Genomic DNA, 19102 nt, shown 5'->3' on the forward strand with positions numbered 1-19102 from the left:
AGTTTTTAAGACACAGTCAGGCAGTGGGGATAGTATTTAGGACAGGGTGGGGAAGGTTTTAGGGTTCAGGGTGGGGGGTCAGGGTTGTTTTTAGGACAGGGTAGGTTTCAGTCTTTACAACGGGGTGGGGGGTCTGGTAGTTTTTTGGACAGGGTGGGGTAGGTTTTAGGTCAGAGGAGGGTAGCTTTTAGGGTTTAGGGCAGGGTGGTTTTTAGGACAGGGCAGGGTAGACTTAAGGGTTTAGGGTGGGGTCATGTTTCGGGGTAGTTTTTAGGACAGGGCCGGATAAGTTTTAGGATAGGGTATCTTTTAGGGTTTAGGGCGGGGTGGGGGGTCGGGTAGTTATTAGGATAGGGTTAGTTTCAGAACAGGGCAGGGTAGCTTGTAGGGTTTAGGGAAAAGGTGGGGCAGAGTAGTTTTTAGGATAGGGCTGGGTAGGTTTTAGGGTTCAGGGTGGGGCGGGCGTCGGGGTAGTTTTTAGGGCAGGGTGGTTTAGTTTTTAGGACAGGGTAGGTCTTAGGGTTTTGAGTGAGGGTTGGGGTCATTTTTAGGACGGTGTGGGCAGGTTTTAGGACAGGGCAGGGTAGCTTTTAGGGTTTAGGGTGTGGGCATAGGTAGTTTTTAGGGTAGGGTAGGTTTTAGGGCAGTGGTCGGGGTAGTTTTTAGGACAGGGTGGGCAGTTTGTAGGACAAGGTAGCTTTTAGGGTTTAGAGTGGGGGAAGGGTAGTTCTTAGGACAGGGCAGAGTAGATTTTAGGGTTTGGCGCAGAGGATCGGAATAGTTTTTAGGACGGGCCAGGGTAGGTTTTAGGATAGGGTAGATTTTAGGGTTTAGGGTGGGGGGTTAGGGTAGTTTTTAGGACAGGACAGGGTAGCTTTTAGGGTTTAGGGAAGGGTTGGGTAGTTTTTAGGACAGGGCATGGTACGTTTTAGGACAGGGCAGGGTAGCTTTTAGGGTTAAGGGGCGGGGTTGTGGTAGTTTTTAGGACAGGGTGGGGTAGGTTTTAGTTTTCCGGGCGGTGTGTTGTGGTAGTTTTTAGGAGAGGGAGGGGTATTTGTTTAGGAACGGGTAGTTTTTAAGACAGAGCAGGGTAGGTTTTAGTACAGGGTAGGTTTTAGGGTTTAGGGTGGGGAGGGGTAGGTTTCAGGACAGGGTAAATTTTAGGTTTTAGGGTCAAGGTAGCTTTTAGGGCAGGGCGGGGTAGGTTTTAGGACAGGGCAGGGTAGCTTTTAGGGCTTATGGCAGGTGTTAGGGGTAGTTTGTAGGACAGGGTGGGGTAGGTTTTAAGTTTTGGGCGGGTCATAGTAGTTTTTAGGAGAGGGAGGGGTAGTTTTGAGGACAGGGTAAGTTTTACAGTTTATGGCGCTGGGGGTCTTGGTAGCTTTTAGGACAGGGTGGGGTATGTTTTAGGACAGGGCAGGGTAGTTTTTAGAGTTTAGGGTGAGGTCAGGGGGTCTCGATAATTTTTAGGACAGGGCAGGGAAGGGTTTAGGGATTAGGGTGGGGATTGGGGTAGTTTTTAGGACAGGGTATGTTTTAGGACAGGGCAGGGCAGCTTTTAGGATTTAGGGCAGGGAAAGGGGTAGTTTTTAGGACACAGCAGGGTATGTTTTATGGTTTGTGGCGGGGGTTTGGGGTAGTTTTTAGGACTGGGTGGGGTAGGTCTTAGGACAGGGTAGATTTTAGGGTTTAGGGCGGGGGTCAGGGTCGTTTTTAGGACAGAACGAGGTAGGTTTTAGGACTGGGCAGGGTAGCTTTTAGGGTTAAGGGATGGGATTTTAGGTTTCAGGGTGGGGGTTGGGGTAGTTTTTAGGACAGAGTAGGTTTTGGGGTGCAAGGTCTGTAAGTTAGAGTGTCACCCCAGAGACTGCAGCACTGATTATTCCACCATGATTGTGATCAGAGTAAAGCTTGGAGCCTAGCTTGCACTGGAGACTAGAAGGGCACTTTTAAACTGCTAACTCAACTTTGCCATGTAAATCATGGCAAAGCCAAGTCTTGCCTTTCTAATATACGTAAGACAGACCTAAGGCAGACGTAGCGAGCCCTAAGGCAGACGTAGCGAGCCCTAAGGCAGACGTAGCGAGCCCTAAGGCAGGGTGCCATATATTCTAACATGAAACATGTTTTTTTTACTTACTCCAACATTGAAAACCTGGAATTATTATTTTAATGTGGGAAAGGCCAGTAGCACCAATGGCAGGTGTAGAATAGTAGGCTCCCACAGCAGCCCGAATAACTTCTGATTGGGATTGTTAAGGTATCAAACAATTCATTACATTAAAACTGAGTTGAACATAATGTAACTTTTTTTTTACAAAGTTGCCACTTTGTTGCCTTAAATCCTCTGTGTCCATCCACAACTGCACATGGGTTTTCTCCTTGAGACAGCTTTCTGCCCCTCTGGAGAGACATGCAAGTAACCGCATCCTAACCTGAGGGCATTTGTTGAGGATAAAAAGGGCACCCCTGGCACCCATAACTCAGATCTCAATGTTCGGGAGAAGAGGACCGAAGAAGGACTGCCATGCTGCACCAAGGAATTGGCAACGAGAGGCTGCACTGGTGTGGACTGCACCTGCTGAACCTGGTGACTAGCAGAGGAGAAGGGGCTGTGCCTGGTATGTCCTGCTTGTGGAGAAGTCGTCTCTGGAGCCCAGCCACAGCAAGAGACTCCAAGAGTCCGTGGACTGGCCACAACAGCAGAGGATGCCTGCTGGGTGAATTGGTATCCCAGATCTTCAAGCTGCCACTGCTCATCACCATGCAAGACCAGAGACCAGGACCAGATGCTTTTAGTTACAACCTAGTCTGCTGGACCCGGGAGAGTTGTCAGAGTGCAGCCCGGTCACCTAGAAGGCAAATTATCATCCAATAAAAGATTCTACCCTGACCACCATACTGAGTGACTGGTAGCCCAGTGGCTACTGGACCTCTGCCAGTACCAAGAGGACTTCAAGGGACGTTGCCCCCTGTGGCAAGAACTGCCTTAACAAGTTTGTGGACCCTGGAGGAGCTGCAGGAAAGCCACTGGTGATGGCATCACATCTACAGCATCCCTGAGCATCTTTAACATTCTGTATCCCTTCCATCTGGACCACTTCCATAGGAACCTTCAGCAAAAGGAGAAAAAAAGTGTCTGGTAGTTCCTGAAGACTGCTCCTTCCTCCGCAGTGAGTCTTTCTGTGGACCTTGCAGGTTCCCTTGACTGACTGCTGCTGAAGTTGATCGCCTAAAGTAAATCATTGTAGTTTCATTGATACATGCCAAAGTTCTTTTCCTGGAAATGTTTCAAGGTGTCAAACTTGTTGAATTTTCCAATAGTTTTTCCTGGTTAGGTGAAAAAGTTCAAATTCACTATACATTGAAATTGCTGTATTTATGGAATTCTATGATGGATCTTTTATATTTTGTAGTGTAAAAAATATAGAAATGCAGTCTATTTCAATAAATTGGTGTTGGATTTCTTCAATATCTTGTGAATTTTTTCCTCCATTTTTGATGCTGTTTAAATACTGTACACTTGTTCCTTTGTCTATGCCCTGGTACTCAGTGCCACAGCTACCCTGCTGGTACTAAAGGTGTTGGTAAGTGTATTACACAGTGAGGTTGCACAACCCCACCATACAATACACCCCATTTCCTCACTTTGAGAGAGACTAGTGTCTGGTTTGGGAATAATGCAGTTCACTGTGCTGATGTTGCCTAAGTTTATGTGTTACTTTGGGGAGTGTCTAAGCTCTGGAGTGAAAGCAAGAGTGTCTACTCATTTGATTGCATGAGTGATACCGAAATATGCAACAGATTATAATCAAATAAATATTGTTTTGACTGGTTAAAATGGAGAAAATGATTGTAAGATTATTGTTTAAATACAAATATAATAGATGCACTGCTGGCAAGTCATTTTAAATTCGAAATAGAGATGTTAACAAATGAATCATATATTTTGTTTGCCAATAAAATAAAGTAGTATCTATTAAATGGCCCAATCAGATTTTGATTCATACATAGCCCTATCTATCACAGTTGTAAAGTGAAACAGTCATTGTGTGCTTCTTTAGAGCCTCAGCTATAGATTTGGATGTCTGTTGACCAGACCTGCTGTTTCTAATATGCATGGAGTGGTTTGGATAATCTATTTCTCATGATTGTAAGGAAGTCTGTGTTAATCTATGTTTGTGTTGACTGCATTTCTCCCCCTTCCTGTGCATCCATCTCACAGTGTTCTGACTGAGTGTCTTGTATCCTTCTACTGCTGCTGTAGCTGCATTTAGGCCACTATGTTTTTTTTTTCCTTTAACCACTTCACAGGAGTTGTAAGAAAGTGTTTTTAATTGTGGTGGGCGACTATCTACCTCGAGGAAGAATCACAACCCATCTCATGGTGATCCCTCACAGTAAACAAATTCACCTGAGCTCACCTCCTGGTAGTTACAGCACAGAGCAGACACACTTTACCTAGAGGTAATGTGTGAAGTATATATGCAGTACAAAACAGTAATAAAGTTCAAATGCAGAACAATACAAATCCCAAATGATTTAGAAAAAGAAAATAATATTTTATTAAGCAAAACCCCAATAAGGGGAACTGGTGATATAAAGTTTTCATGTTTTAAGTAGAAGTAGCACCAAAAAACACAAAGCACCCGAGATACTCAATGATCACAGCATACTGTTACCTAGGTGCAATTTGAGGCCAACCATGACAGAGCATAGGTTGGGTACACCAACCAGGTTTATCCTGGTCAAACATGTTATCAAACAGATACCAACAGCAGGGTTCAGTCCAGCTCCAGTTGCCACAGGTCAGTTGTAGAAAAACCCTGTGGTATATGGTGGCACCCTTGGAGTCTACTCCTTCATCCTGGGTACAAGATGAGGAGGCTCCAGTCCAGCCTTCTCACGTCATATACAGCAGTTACAGTCATCTTCAGTTCTTTCTTGAGGTCCTGTAGTGATGTGACGTAGGTTATTGGAATCGCCTCATTCTTGCCTTGCATGAGCATTGGTTGGGAATGACTGCTGGGCATGCCCAAAACATCAGTTAGAAGTTCCTAGTCCAGTCCAACCTACAGTGGGTATTTTAGGATGGTGAAAATCTTTGGCTACATTAACCCTGGGCTCGGAGGTCTGGGGGTATGTAGGGAGTGTAACATGACATACCTAGTGTCTTCCTCATCTAACAAACACTAAAATCCATTTTGAAGCAGTCACTGTACCCCAAATAAACCCAGATACAGAATTCTGCAGAACAAAAGCAGGGCTTTCCAGCAACCAGAGAGTGAATACACAAGAATTGTCTTGAGGTCCTGTTGCCATTCTTTCAAGTGCATCCTCAGTGTTATATCTAAACCCAGCGACCGCCCAAGCAGAATTAAACTCCACAGGCAGGCACTGAAATTTCAAAAAGGATGCTCACAACCCCCTCCTCCCTGCTGAGCTCAAAAGGGCCATTCTTGTCTATTCAGGTTGACTTGTTGATCACAGTCACCCATTGTAGGAGGCTGGCCTGGCTTGTAGTGGGTACCAAGGGGTACGTACACTCTGTGCCAGGTCCAGTTATCCCTTATTAGTGTAGAAGAGGTGTTTCTAGCAGCTTAGGCTGATAGAAGGTAGCTATAGCAGAGCAGCTTAGGCTGAACTAGGAGACATGCAAAGCTCCTACTATACCACTGGTGTCATATGCACAATATCATAAGAAAACACAATACACAGATATACTAAAAATAAAGGTACTTTATTTTTATGACAATATGCCAAAAGTATCTCAGTGAGTACCCTCAGTATGAGGATGCCAAATATACACAAGATATATGTACACAATACCAAAAATATGCAGTAATAGCAAAAGGAAGTAATGCAAGCAGTGTAAAGTTACAGTAGATTGCAATAGGATCACATAGGTATAGGGGCAACACAAACCATGTACTCCAAAAGTGGAATGTGAACCACGAATGGACCCCAAACCTATGTGAGCTTGTAGAGGGTCGTGGGACTGTAAGAAAACAGTGAGGGTAAGAAAAATAGCCCACCCCAAGACCCTGAAAAGTAGGTGTAAAGTGCACCTATATTCCCCAGAGAGCACAGAAGTCGTGATAGTGGAATTCTGCAAGGAAGACCAGCACCAGCAATGCAACCAAAGTGGATTTAAGGACGAGAGTACCTGTGGAACAAGGGGACCAAGTCCAAGAGTCGCGACAAAGTCGAGAGTGGGCAGATGCCCAGGAAATGCCAGCTGAGGGTACAAAGAAGCTGCCACCGGATGGTAGAAGCTGTGGATTCTGCAGGAACGAAGAGGGCTAAAAACTTCCCCTTTAGAGGATGGATGTCCCACGTCGTGTAGAAGCTTGCAGAGGTGTTCCCACGCAGAAAGACCGCAAACAAGCCTTGCTAGCTGCAAGGGTCGCGGTTAGGGTTTTTGGATGCTGCTGTGGCCCAGGAGGGACCAGGATGTCGCCACTTGGATGGGGAGACAGAGGGAGCGCCCAGCAAGTCAGGGAGCCCTCACAGAAGCAGGCAGCACCCGCAGAAGTACCGGAACAGGCACTTGGAAGAGGAGTAAACCGGAGCTCACCCAAAGACACAAAATGGAGTCCCACGACACCGGAGGACAACTCAGGAGGTTGTGCACTACAGGTTAGAGTGTCGGGGACCCAGGCTTGGCTGTGAACGAAGGAAATCCTGGAAGAGTGCACAGGAGCCGGAGCAGCTGCAAATCCCAGCAATGCAGTCTAGCGTGGGGAGGCAAGGACTTACCTCCACCAAACTTGGACTGAGGAGTCACTGGACTGTGGGAGTCACTTGGACAGAGTTGCTGAGTTCAAGGGACCACGCTTGTCGTGCTGAGAGGGGACCCAGAGGACCGGTGATGCAGTCTATTGTTGCCTGCGGTTGCAGGGGGAAGATTCCGTCGACCCATGGGAGATTTCTTCAGAGCTCCTGGTGCAGAGAGGAGACAGGCTACCCCCAGAGCATGCACCACCAGGAAACAGTCGAGAAGGCGGAAGGATCAGCGATACAAGGTTGCAGTAGTCGTCTTTGCTACTTTGTTGCGGTTTTGCAGGCATCCTGAGCAGTCAGCGGTCGATCCTTTGGCAGAAGGTGAAGAGAGAGATGCAGAGGAACTCTGATGAGCTCTTGCATTCGTTATCTAAAGAATTCCCCAAAGCAGAGACCCTAAATAGCCGGAAAAGGAGGTTTGGCTACCTAGGAAGGAGGATAGGCTAGCAACATAGGTAAGAGCCTATCATGAGGAGTCTCTGACGTCACCTGCTGGCACTGGCCACTCAGAGCAGTCCAGTGTGCCAGCAGCACCCCTGTTTCCAAGATGGCAGAGGTCTGGAGCACACTGGAGGAGCTCTGGGCACCTCCCCTGGGAGGTGCAGGTCAGGGGAGTGGTCACTCCCCTTTCCTTTGTCCAGTTTCGCACCAGAGCAGGGCTGGGGGATCCCTGAACCGGTGTAGACTGGCTTATGCAGAGATGGGCACCATCTGTGCCCATCAAACCATTTCCAGAGGCTGGGGGAGGCTACTCCTCCCCAGCACTGACACCTTTTTCAAAAGGGAGAGGGTGTAACACCCTCTCTCTGAGGAAGTCCTTTGTTCTGCCTTCCTGGGCCAAGCCTGGCTGGACCCCAGGAAGGCAGAAACCTGCCTGAGGGGTTGGCAGCAGCAGCAGCTGCAGTGAAACCCCGGGAAAGGTAGTTTGTCAGTACCCAGGTCTGTGCTAGAGACTCAGGGGATCATGGAATTGTCTCCCCAATGCCAGAATGGCATTGGGGTGACAATTCCATGATCTTAGACATGTTACATGGCCATGTTCGGAGTTACCATTGTGACGCTGTACATAGGTAGTGACCTATGTCCAGTGCACGTGTGTAATTGTGTCCCCGCACTCACAAAGTCCGAGGAATTTGCCCTGAACAATGTGGGGGCACCTTGGCTAGTGCCAGGGTGCCCACACACTAAGTAACTTAGCACCCAACCTTTACCAGGTAAAGGTTAGACATATAGGTGACTTATAAGTTACTTAAGTGCAGTGGTAAATGGCTGTGAAATAACGTGGACGTTTTTCACTCAGGCTGCAGTGGCAGGCCTGTGTAAGAATTGTCGGAGCTCCCTATGGGTGGCAAAAGAAATGCTGGAGCCCATAGGGATCTCCTGGAACCCCAATACCCTGGGTACCTCAGTATCATATACTAGGGAATTATAAGGGTGTTCCAGTATGCCAATATGAATTGGTGAAATTGGTCACTAGCCTGTTAGTGACAATTTAGAAAGCAGAGAGAGCATAACCACTGAGGTTCTGGTTAGCAGAGCCTCAGTGAGACAGTTAGTCATCACACAGGGAACACATACAGGGCACACTTATGAGCACTGGGGCCCTGTCTGGCAGGGTCCCAGTGACACATACACTAAAACAACATATATACAGTGAAATATGGGGGTAACATGCCAGGCAAGATGGTACTTTTCTACTCCCATTGTGTAACGTCTAGGAGGAACTTCACCCCTCATTCGTACCCAATAATTTGCTAAATACTGACTGGGAGAAGTTGGAATGCAAATGCAAATTAGCTTCCAGGAACTACAAGAAGAGAAATGTTAAATTTCTAAAAAATACTTTAGTTCAATATTTATTAAAAATCTAGCTCCACCATTTAATTGGATTTTTAATACCCATCAAAATAGTTATTTAAATGTTTTTCCTAGCTAGTCCCATACCCGAGATACAATACTAGGATTTTAATCTATAATTCGATGTTCTACATAGGACATCTGGGCTTGCCACAGTGAAAAATAGATTTTGGGTGGCAATCACTGTACGGGCATGTTAACATTATGGGCATGATTTAGAGTTTGGCAGACGGGTTACTCCATCCATTCCTGCTTTTCCAGACTGATCCAGTGACACCGCAGCTGCCTGGGTTTTCCAACCGGAGTTTTCTCAACTGGCCACCAAAAAAAGCCCCTCCACCCCAGGACCTACTTAATTCCGGCCAATGCACGATTGCCCAGCGGACACACACAGTGGGATGAAGGTGCGCCAAAGGCAATCCCGTCTGTGTCTGGACTGTGCCCAGTGCCACGACCTCTGGCTCTCCCTCCCTCCGAAGATACACCATCACCGAGCTGTACACCCTTGACCCTGGATGCCACAACAAACATTGCTACCGCGCTGATCCCTTTACCTGCACTCACTGACATTTCAACTGCCATAGCACACACACAAGCTCACTGACACGTCCCACCCTGAACATACCGCAGACACCGCCTGAACAAAAACACCAACTCACATGCACCCTTCTCAACACATGCTCAGTATGCAAGCATTCCACCAAATTATGGGACCTCATCGCCACCCTTGCACCTGACATCGTCTTCCTCACCGAGACCTGGCTCAACCCCACATCTGCCCCAGACATTTTCACAGTGATCCCCAATAGATATAAAATCACTAACCAGGACCACACCAACAAACCAGGAAGAGGAACAGCCATCATCCACACACATACCATACATTGCACCACCAGCACCTATGACAACACCACCACTCATTTCAACTTCAAGCTCCACATGGACAACAAAATAACCATCAGAGGTACTTTTGCATTCTGAACCCCAGGCCTGTGCTCAAGCTTCTGCAACACCATTGCAGACTTCATTGCACCCCTAGCCTTAGACTCCAAGGACTACTTTTTCCTCAGTGACCTACATTTCCCCTCGATTAACCCAACAACAATAACACTGCACACCTCCTCAACAGTATGAGCAGCCTTGGATTCACCCAGATCATCCATGACCCTACATACACTGCATGACACACACTAGATTCCATTTCGGCCTCCAGCAACTGCATCAAATGCAACCATGTTACAGAACTCACACGGACTGATCACTCCGTTGTCCACTTCAGCATCTCAAACCTCCCCAAGATGACCAGCGCCCCCCACCAGAGGTAGAACAAAATCTCAGAGACCAGCTGGGTGGATACCCTCAACACATCGAACCCCATTACCACCACCAACCTCAAACAGGGAGTGAAAAACATCAATACCTGGATCACCAATTGCACTGACAGCATTGTCCCCATTAAGAGCAACATCCAGAGAAAATCGTCCAAAAAGGCCAGCTGGTACACCTAAGAACTCAGAACAGTGAAACGAGACAGCAAACAGTTGGAGAGGAGGTGGCACGCCAGCAAGGACACTTCCAACAGAGCAACCTTCTAGACCTCCCTCAACATCTACCACCTCCTGCTGAGGGCAGAAAAGAAGACAGCCCTTGCCACACGCATCGAACCAGCGCCAACAACACTAAGGAAATTTTCAACATTGTTAATGAATTCTCCAACCTGGCTGCCATCAAAAACAACATCACACCCTCACAGGAGCTGTGTGACAACCTTGCCCACTTCTTCCACAACAGGATTGCAACCATATACAGAAACTTCGAACCCCAACCCACACCTATGGACTTCCTCAACAGGTACGCCACAGCCGTAATTGACATAAACCGAATACTGACCACCTGGAACATCTTCTCCACCTAAGACATCACCTTCATCATGAAATCCATCCACTCAGGAGCTCCTAAAGACCCATGTCCGCGCCACATCTTCAACCTTGGAAACCAAAGGATCGGCCAGGAACTCACTACTCTGTTCAACACCACTATCAATACCACAACATTTCCAGATGCCTGGAAAAACACTAAAGTCAGACGACCACTCAAAAAACCCTCTGCCGACCCCAGCGAACACAAAAACTACTGGCAAATCTCCCTTCTCTCATTCCCAGGGAAGGTACTAGAAAAGACCCTCAACAATCAACTCATGAGATACCTGGAAGAGAACCAACTACTCAATGCCTCCCAAACTGGCTTTCACAGTAATCACAGCACCAAAACTACCTTGATCGCATCCACTAATGATGTCCTGACCCTCCTCAACCGAGGACAAACAACAGCCTTTATCCTCCTTGACCACTGTATCCCACCACATGCTGATCGAAAGACTCCACCACATCGTCATCAAAGGGAATGTGCTCAGATGGATTACTTCCTTTCTCACTGTAAGAACTCAGAAGATCTACCTCATAGCTTTCATCTCTGAACCCAAGGAGATCACCTGCGATGTCCCCCAGAACGCAACCCTCAGCCCCACGCTCTTCAAAGTGTAAAACGCCCCACTGGCCAACATCATCAGATCCCATGGTCTCAACATAATTTCCTATAAAGACGACACCCAACTCATGCTCTCACTCACCGAAGACCCCTCCACCACCAGAACCAGCTTCCACAGATACATGACAAGAGTCACTGATTGGATGAAGAACTACTGCCTGCAGTTGAACACAGACAAGACGGAAGTACTGATCTTAGGCAACAGCAGAAGCACATGGAATAAATGCTGGTGGCCATCAGACCTAGGACCCACACCCACTCTCTCCGTCCATGCCAGAAACCTCGGAATCATCATTGGCAACAAGTTCACCATGAAATCACAGACCAACACTATCTCCTCCACCTACTTCCTCGTTTTGCACATGCTACGTAAGATCTTTAAGTGGCTACCTCTACATCTAAGATGCACTGTGACACAGGCTCTCATAACCAGCTGACTGGACTACGCAATGCCCTCTATGTAGGATTCGTTGTGCACCTCCTACAGAGACTTCAGACCATACAGAATGCCACAACCTGACTCATCCTCTGCCTTCCCCCATGAACCCACATCACACCCCACCTCAGGCAACTCCACTGGCTCCTTGTACAGAAGAGATGCCAATTCAAGCTGCTGACCCACACACACACAAGGGTCTACAAAACCAAGGACCCGCGTACATTAACCACCGCCTGAACTTCCACCACCCATCAAGAATACTGTGCTCTGCCTCCCTTTCACTTGCCCATTCCCCCTGCATCTACCGAAATAGAAGTAAAGGACGCTCCTTCTCCCATGTTGCAGCAAAAGCCGGGAACCACCTCCCCACACAGCTCCGGACCATCACCTCACTTCCGGAATTCCAAAGGGCCCTCAAGAACTGGCTGTTCGAATAAGTCTCCATGACCTGCAAGTGCCAGGATACCCTTTTGGGTGATTTGCTAGGCTTTCTAAATCTTGATTGATTGATTGATTGGTTGACAAACGTGACGGCTTTATCAGCCACCGTAGTACGATTTCTATAGGATATATTGGAATCGTAAGACAGCAGATTGTGACGGAGTAACCCCATCCATCAAACTGTAAATCAGGCCCTAAATGTTCTACATATCCCACTTTTTAATACCATTGACCCTGCCTTCTGGGCTATAAGGTCCACAAAGGGGGGGCTTTTAAATATTTCAAATATTTTATGATATCAAAAAAATATATTTTGACAGGCCGAATTGCAGTTTTTAGACTGCTCTATTCTCGATACAGGGGTAAGTCTGAAGTTGTGTATGCACTGCCACCGTAGTGGATGGCATAATAGGTGTTGCAGTCCACTAGTGGCATTTAATTTACATGCCATGGGTACATATTTTACCATATACTAAGGCCCTATGGGCAAGTTAAATGTTCCAGTTAGGAATATTGCCATTTAATCATGTTTAAAGGGGTAGCACAGTAACTTTACTACTTGCTATCAGGATGTAGGAATATGAGTTATTAGTTCAGAGGGGTTGAAGCCCCACTCAAATAATAAACACAGTCCTTGTCAGGGTGCACCACAAAAAAGTCACTAAACTAGCCCATGCTAAACCCTCTTGTAGCTTTGCTGACAAAGCAGTCAGGCTTAACTGAGAGGCAATGTGTGAAGTACTTATTCAGCACACAAATGGAAAAAAGTGAAAATCCAATACAATAATAATCTTAAACCAATTTAGAAAATAGAGAAAATTCTAATAACTAAAATGATGCCAGAATGCACAATTCCAATCAATGGAACTGGAGCCATTAATTTGTAAGTTTTACGTAGCAATAGGTCTAAGAAGCCACTGGCAATTATCTGGTCTTTCTAGACTGTGGTAAACTCACAAGTTCAGACTGACCGCAGATCAGATACAGGTACCAGGTTAATCTATCTGAAGAGTAATCTGCTCAAGGCTGGTGCAAAGAGTTCTGTTCACTTTGAAGGGTGCCAAGAGGAGGAGGCTTTCGTCGGACCAGTTTGAGCATTGCAGACAATCGCTGGTGTAGCATGAGGAGACAGTTGTCACTGGATCTTCACTTTGATTGATCATCACGGATGTTTCCTGTTGACTCAAAGTGCAGGTCTTGCATTGCTGATCAACGTTGATGCTCACTGTTGGCTCAAAGAGCAGGTCCCAGTGTAGCTTTGCATTGACAATCATCGCGGCTGATTCTCGATGCAAAGATGTCACTTCATGGTGGCAAGGAGTCCAGACTTCATGATTTTCATCTTTTTTTGAGAAGGAGTTCACACTGATGCCAGCTGAGGGTCCAGTACCTTGGGATTATGACTGACTCCAGCAGAGCCCATGCAAACCATTCTACGGGACTGCCACTGCAGCCTGTGTGAAAAGGTGAAAAGGTGCATGCACCCTATCACTGCCATTTTCACTGCACCAGGTCACTCATAAGTCACCCCTATTGCAGACCTTCCAGCCCTGAAGGCAGGGAGCCAAGTACCTGTGTGTGAGAGCAACCCTGCAGTAGCTGAGGTGCCCCCACGACCTCCAGGACCGTTTTCCCAGACTTTGTGAGTGCGGGGATGCCCTTTTATGCGTGTACTGGACATAGGTCACTACCTATGTCCAGCTACATAATGGTATCTCCAAACATAGGCATGTTTGGTATCAAACATATTGGAATCATACCACAATGCTTTTGCAAGCATTGTATGATTAGAGAATCCCCAGTATTGCCATTGCAGCCTTCTGAGGTTTTCCAGGCAGCCCCAGCTGCTGCCACCACTCAGACATGTGTCTGCCCTCCTGTTGCTCAAGCAGCTCGAGCCAAGGAAGGCAGAACAAAGAATTTCCTTTGAAAGAGGGGTGTTACACCCTCTTCCCTTGGAAATAGGTGGTACAGGCTTGGGAGGGGTAGCCTCTCCAAGCCTCTGGAAATGCTTTGAAGGGTACAGGTGGTGCCCACCTTGCATAATCTAGTCTACAGCAGTTCAGGGACCTCCAGTGCCTGCTCTGGCATGAAACTTGACAAAGGAAAAGGGAGTGACCACTCTACTGTCCATCACCACCCCAGGGGTGGTGCTCAGAGCTCCTCCAGAGGGTCCTTGGGTTTTGCCATCTTAGATTCCAAGTTGGCAGGGCACTCTAGGAGCATCTGAGTGTCCAGTGCCAGCAGGAGACGTCAGAGCCCTCCCCTGATATTTGCTTACCTGGTTAACTGACCAATCCCCCTTTCAGGGCTGTTTTGGTTCTTTCTCTTTGGTGGTTTTTCAGATTCGGATTGCAAGACTCCAGCAGGAATCCTCTGCATCCTTTACTTTACCTTCTTACCAAAGAAACTGCATCTGGACCCTCCAGGAACTCTACAAACTGCAACAAAGAAGCAAATACTTCTTCTCCATAATTGCATCTTCAGCTCCTCCCAGCAATTGCAACTTTTTTCCAGGTCGTGCATCCTCTGAGGACTGCTAGTCTTCAGCCTGCACCAGAAGAATGAAGAAATCTCCCTTGGAGTGAAGGAGTTACTCCCCTGCTTCAGCAGGCACCACTCTGCAGCAATGACTGGTGGGGTGGGTCCCCTCTCCTGATGAAGTGCTTTGATCCAGCATCACAATTGGTGGACTGAAGTGGTTCTGACTGTCCTGATGTCCCACTGACCAAATTTGGTGGAGGTAAGAGCGTGCCTCCCCACGCAAGACAGTACCCCCGTGCACCGTCAAGACAGTACCCCGTGCACCGTTTGTTTTGCATTTGTCAAGGCTTGTGGGCATTCTTCCATGAAGTTCTTCATGCACCGTATAGCTCAGGCCCCCAGTACTCTATCCTGCAATGCACAGCTTCCTGAGTTGTTCTCCGGCGGCGTGGGATCCATTTATGTAGTGCTACATGGGCCTCCTCTCGCACCTTCTTTGTCCCCATGCTGTCGGACACGTGTGCTGCTGCCTGGCCTTCTGAGGGCTCTCTGAGTTGCTAAGAGCTCCTTCTGACTCCCCTTCCTGGGTAGAGTCCACCAGGTCCCTCCTGGTCCCTGGCAGCACCATTTTCCTCTAACCCCAAGTTGTGCGTGTGCCAAGGTTTGTGGGCGGAATCCAGTGACGCAAACCAGACTGCATTCATCCATCCAGCGTAGGACATCTTCTGCATGAACCAGGAACCTGCATCTGTCTTCTTGGGTGCATTACTGACAGTTATTCCTCATCGGTGGTTCCTCTTTTGCAACTTCATCCAGGTTAACAGGAGCTCCTGTTCTCCCTGGACTCTTCAGTGCTTCTTGGACTTGGTCCTCTTTTTCCACAGTTCTTCAGGTCCATGAATCCATTGTTGGTGTCTTGCAGTCTCTCTTGGTTCTTGTATATTCTTCTTTCTCGTGTTCTTGTCTGTTCTAGGAAAGTTACTGTGATTTACTCCTGTTTTCCTGGGCTCTGGGGTGAGTTCTATTACTTGCCTTTGGTGTTTTCTAATACTCCCAGCGCCCCTCTACACACTACACTTGTCTAGATGGGAAACCGACTTTCGCATTCCACTTTCTTAGTATATGGGTTGTGTTCCCCCCAAGCCCATTTCTAACTATTGTGATTTTCACTATTTGCACTGTTTTCTAAATGCTTATACAGCTATTTCTGCAAACTAGTGTATATAATTTGTGTATTACTTACCTCCTAAGGGAGTACAGTCTCTATGGTATTTTTGGCATTTGTGTCCCCAAAACAAAATACCTTTATTTTTGCAACACTGAGTATTTTCTTTCATGTGTGTGAGTACTGTGTAACTACAGTGGCATTGCATGCGCTTTGCATGTCTCCTAGTTAGGCCTTGGCTGCTCATCCACACTACCCTTAGAAAGCCTGTCTTCTAGACACTGACTACATTTCACTAATAAGAGATAACTGGACCTGGTAGAAGATGTAATTACCTTTTGTACCCACTACAAACCAGGCCAGCCTCCCACACAGTGATTTTCCGCTTTCCTTGTGTCATGCAGAATGCAGCACACATTGAAAGAGGAAAAAAACAAGGAAAAATATATTTTTCCTTGTTACACCCATCCTAGGTAGGCGTAAGATTTTGGCTCATTCCCAGGCTTACAACTACTTGAAAATCTGGGAATGCATCAAAATCCAAAGGAGTTGCATGGCAACATCCACCACAATGCCCATGGAACGCCTACCTAAGGCAGCATAAGACAACGTAGAGATTTGCACTGTGTTGCATTACTCTGTAGTTATTAAGCCATTCAAGGCCACGCAAAGTGGCTTTGCAAAGGTTCAAAAATATGACTTAATGGTTTGTGCCATGCATGTTCTATGTTGCATGGCGCAAGCATGGCGTAAGCCACCTATAAAGCATTGGCTTAGCACAGCATCATCCATGCTGAGTTATAAAATGACAAAAGCCTTTCACCTCTCTGGGCACATTATTACAGCCGTGGGTTGGTAAAATACCATCCTTTTGCTATCATTTAGGTCTTCAGAGACGTTTAACTTTATCCAGACACATGGGAGCACCCAGGATAATTCGAAACAATATCCTTTCAGCCTTAGAGTGACATATAATTTATGCAAAAAAAAGCAATAACTCTATATAGTCCCAAGTTTAGATGGAGAACAGCTCCAGTATAGAGCACCCTGCAACAGCAGTAACACTCTAAGGGCCAGATGTATTATAGTACCAGTTTGCATTTCCCAAATAGTGAATTTTAAGAAACTCAGGCCCATATTTATACTTTTTTAACGCTGCGTTTGTGTCATTTTTTGACGCAAAAGAGGCGAAAAACTTACAAAATACAATTGTATTTGGTAAGTTTGCACCGATTTTGAGTTAAAAAGCAGCGCAAACTCGGCGCTAAAAAAGTATAAATATGGGCCTCAGTATGCAGTATGGTGTATGCAGTATTGTTTTTGTGCAGGAAGGGACGCCTTCCTTCACAAAAAGAATCCTTGGAAACTTTTACCTCTGTCCATGTGTGTTGCAGAATACAGCACCCATAGAAAGAGGAAAACACGATGTGAAATAAAGATATTTCTCCTCGTTACTCCTCACCTGGGGAGGCATAGGATTTTGGTAGATTCATAGGTTCAGCAGAGTTGTTAAATAAGGGAATGCGTCACAAACCATAGGAGTTGCGTGGGAACATCCGCAACACCCATGGAATGCCTCCAAAGTGCACAGTAAGGAAACACAGTGATTTGCTTTGCGTTGCCTTACTTCATATTTTGCAAAAAGACCAATGAGTTTTCTCCTAGGAATGATTTTCTTTGTTTCTGTTGTTTTCAGTAGATGGGGAGCAGGGTTTACCAGGCTGCATCTCCTGACTGATTCCAGATGGAGAAAGCCATTATCCCAGGACACCTGGAAAGCACATCTTACCTCTTGAGTGAAGAAAGCTGACTGAATGGAATGACCGAAGACTTACTCTCAGCATTTACTCAGTGAATAAAGATATATAGAACACTTAACACTCTTTGTACCTCTTGAATACAGGTGTCCCACATCTCCGATTATTTGTTTACCTTGTATCTGGTTGGGGCCAGAAGCTTTACAACTCTGATGGTTTCTATTGTGAGATTTCTCAACACAAAACTAAAAACAAAAGAGGGGGAGCTACACATGTGGCAGTTCCACCAGTAACAAGGTGGTTAGGGAAGTGGTCTAACATGCATGGCGTAGATTAGTCAGTGAAATGCAGGGTATGTGACTCTCAAGTTTCCCAGCTAAAACAGCACTGGGCTGCAGCCAGGTGGAGTCAGATGACCAAGGTTTTGGGGGAGACTGTTCCAATGAGGAGCAGGGTCAGTTCCGATTTGCATTAGGTGGGTCTCTGTCTATAGTCTAAAACAATGGGCTGAAATGCTACCCAGAGCAATTGCCACTGGTTAGACTGTTTGCAAGCAATCATCCTTCACCTGTGAGTGTTTGATTCCCATAAACATGCCAAGACTCTTTCCAAGCCTGCTACTGTTAATCTTCCGAAATTCCAAAAAGTAGAAAGGTTGCACCCATTCAAGGAGTCTTTCAGTGGGTATACATTTACCATGTTTTTGGTAAAGTGGCCATGATATAGATTTAATAGCCCCACCCAAAAAATAAAAAAAGTTAAAACCTCTTAGTGAAATGATAACAGCAACAAAAGCAGCACTGACATAGTAGACCTAAACTGGCCCCCAGACCCAACTACCAAACCAAGAACGCATTCTGAGAGATGTCCCACCACAAACAACACTGCTATGACCCAGCCTCTGTCACACACACAGTTCTCCCTGGTAAGTCATTCCTGTGTATTCACATTCAACAAAGCAGCCTGGATTCTCTGCAGTCTGATCACTTATTTTACAGATATTTTCACTGATCCTCTTGTTTTTGCTGAAAGTAGCCTTGATGGTAGTGTTGACAAATTGGCACAGGTTGTGAAGGCTCCATGTTTCTAGTCCTTGAATTTTACAAGTCATTTTCTCAAGTGACAGGCTGCCCTATGTACTACGCCCGAGTTGCAAATGGAGGAGAGCGCCTAGGCAAATTAATGGGGGGAGCTGAGCCATGGGTCTGGAGTGGCTCTAAGAATCCGTGAAAAAGTCAAGCTATGAAAGCTACGGCATGTATATCATGCAACAAACACAATGTAATAATATGATAAAACCTCTTCAAAATTCAAAGAAGAGAATTTCTTTAACAACTGGAAGCGATTCACCTTAGTACTTCAGATGATTTCATGGCATAGGGAGATATTTATGAAAACTGATGGTTTCTGGAAACATTTATCGGTCACTTCTTCAGTTGACAATGCCATTAGTGATCTAAGAGGTAAGTCAATAGCCATGCAAACCCTAACCGTGGTCTAGACTCTAATTATAGATGGAGCAACATTACAGTCTACTAAATCAAATGTAAGAGTTGCTTGTACAACACACAGCTTGAACTCAAGTAATTAAAAGTGGGCTCATATGTGATAATACAGATAAAAGCAGGT

At 46.3% G+C, this 19102-nt stretch overlaps 1 long non-coding RNA gene across 2 annotated transcripts in view; it reads left to right on the forward strand.

The window, feature by feature from the left end:
- LOC138275179 (uncharacterized) overlaps positions 1-17588 on the forward strand; it is a 66654-nt gene extending 49066 nt beyond the window's left edge. The window contains exon 4 of one of the 2 annotated variants that reach the window (XR_011200411.1): positions 17413-17588. This is a non-coding gene — a long non-coding RNA (uncharacterized lncRNA). The remainder of the gene's footprint in view (positions 1-17412) is intronic. The other variant, XR_011200410.1, reaches the window with a different exon arrangement.
- Positions 17589-19102: the final 1514 nt, after the last annotated feature.

This window comes from Pleurodeles waltl, chromosome 2_2, assembly GCF_031143425.1.
Source record: "Pleurodeles waltl isolate 20211129_DDA chromosome 2_2, aPleWal1.hap1.20221129, whole genome shotgun sequence".
NCBI classification, from domain to species: Eukaryota; Metazoa; Chordata; class Amphibia; order Caudata; family Salamandridae; genus Pleurodeles; species Pleurodeles waltl.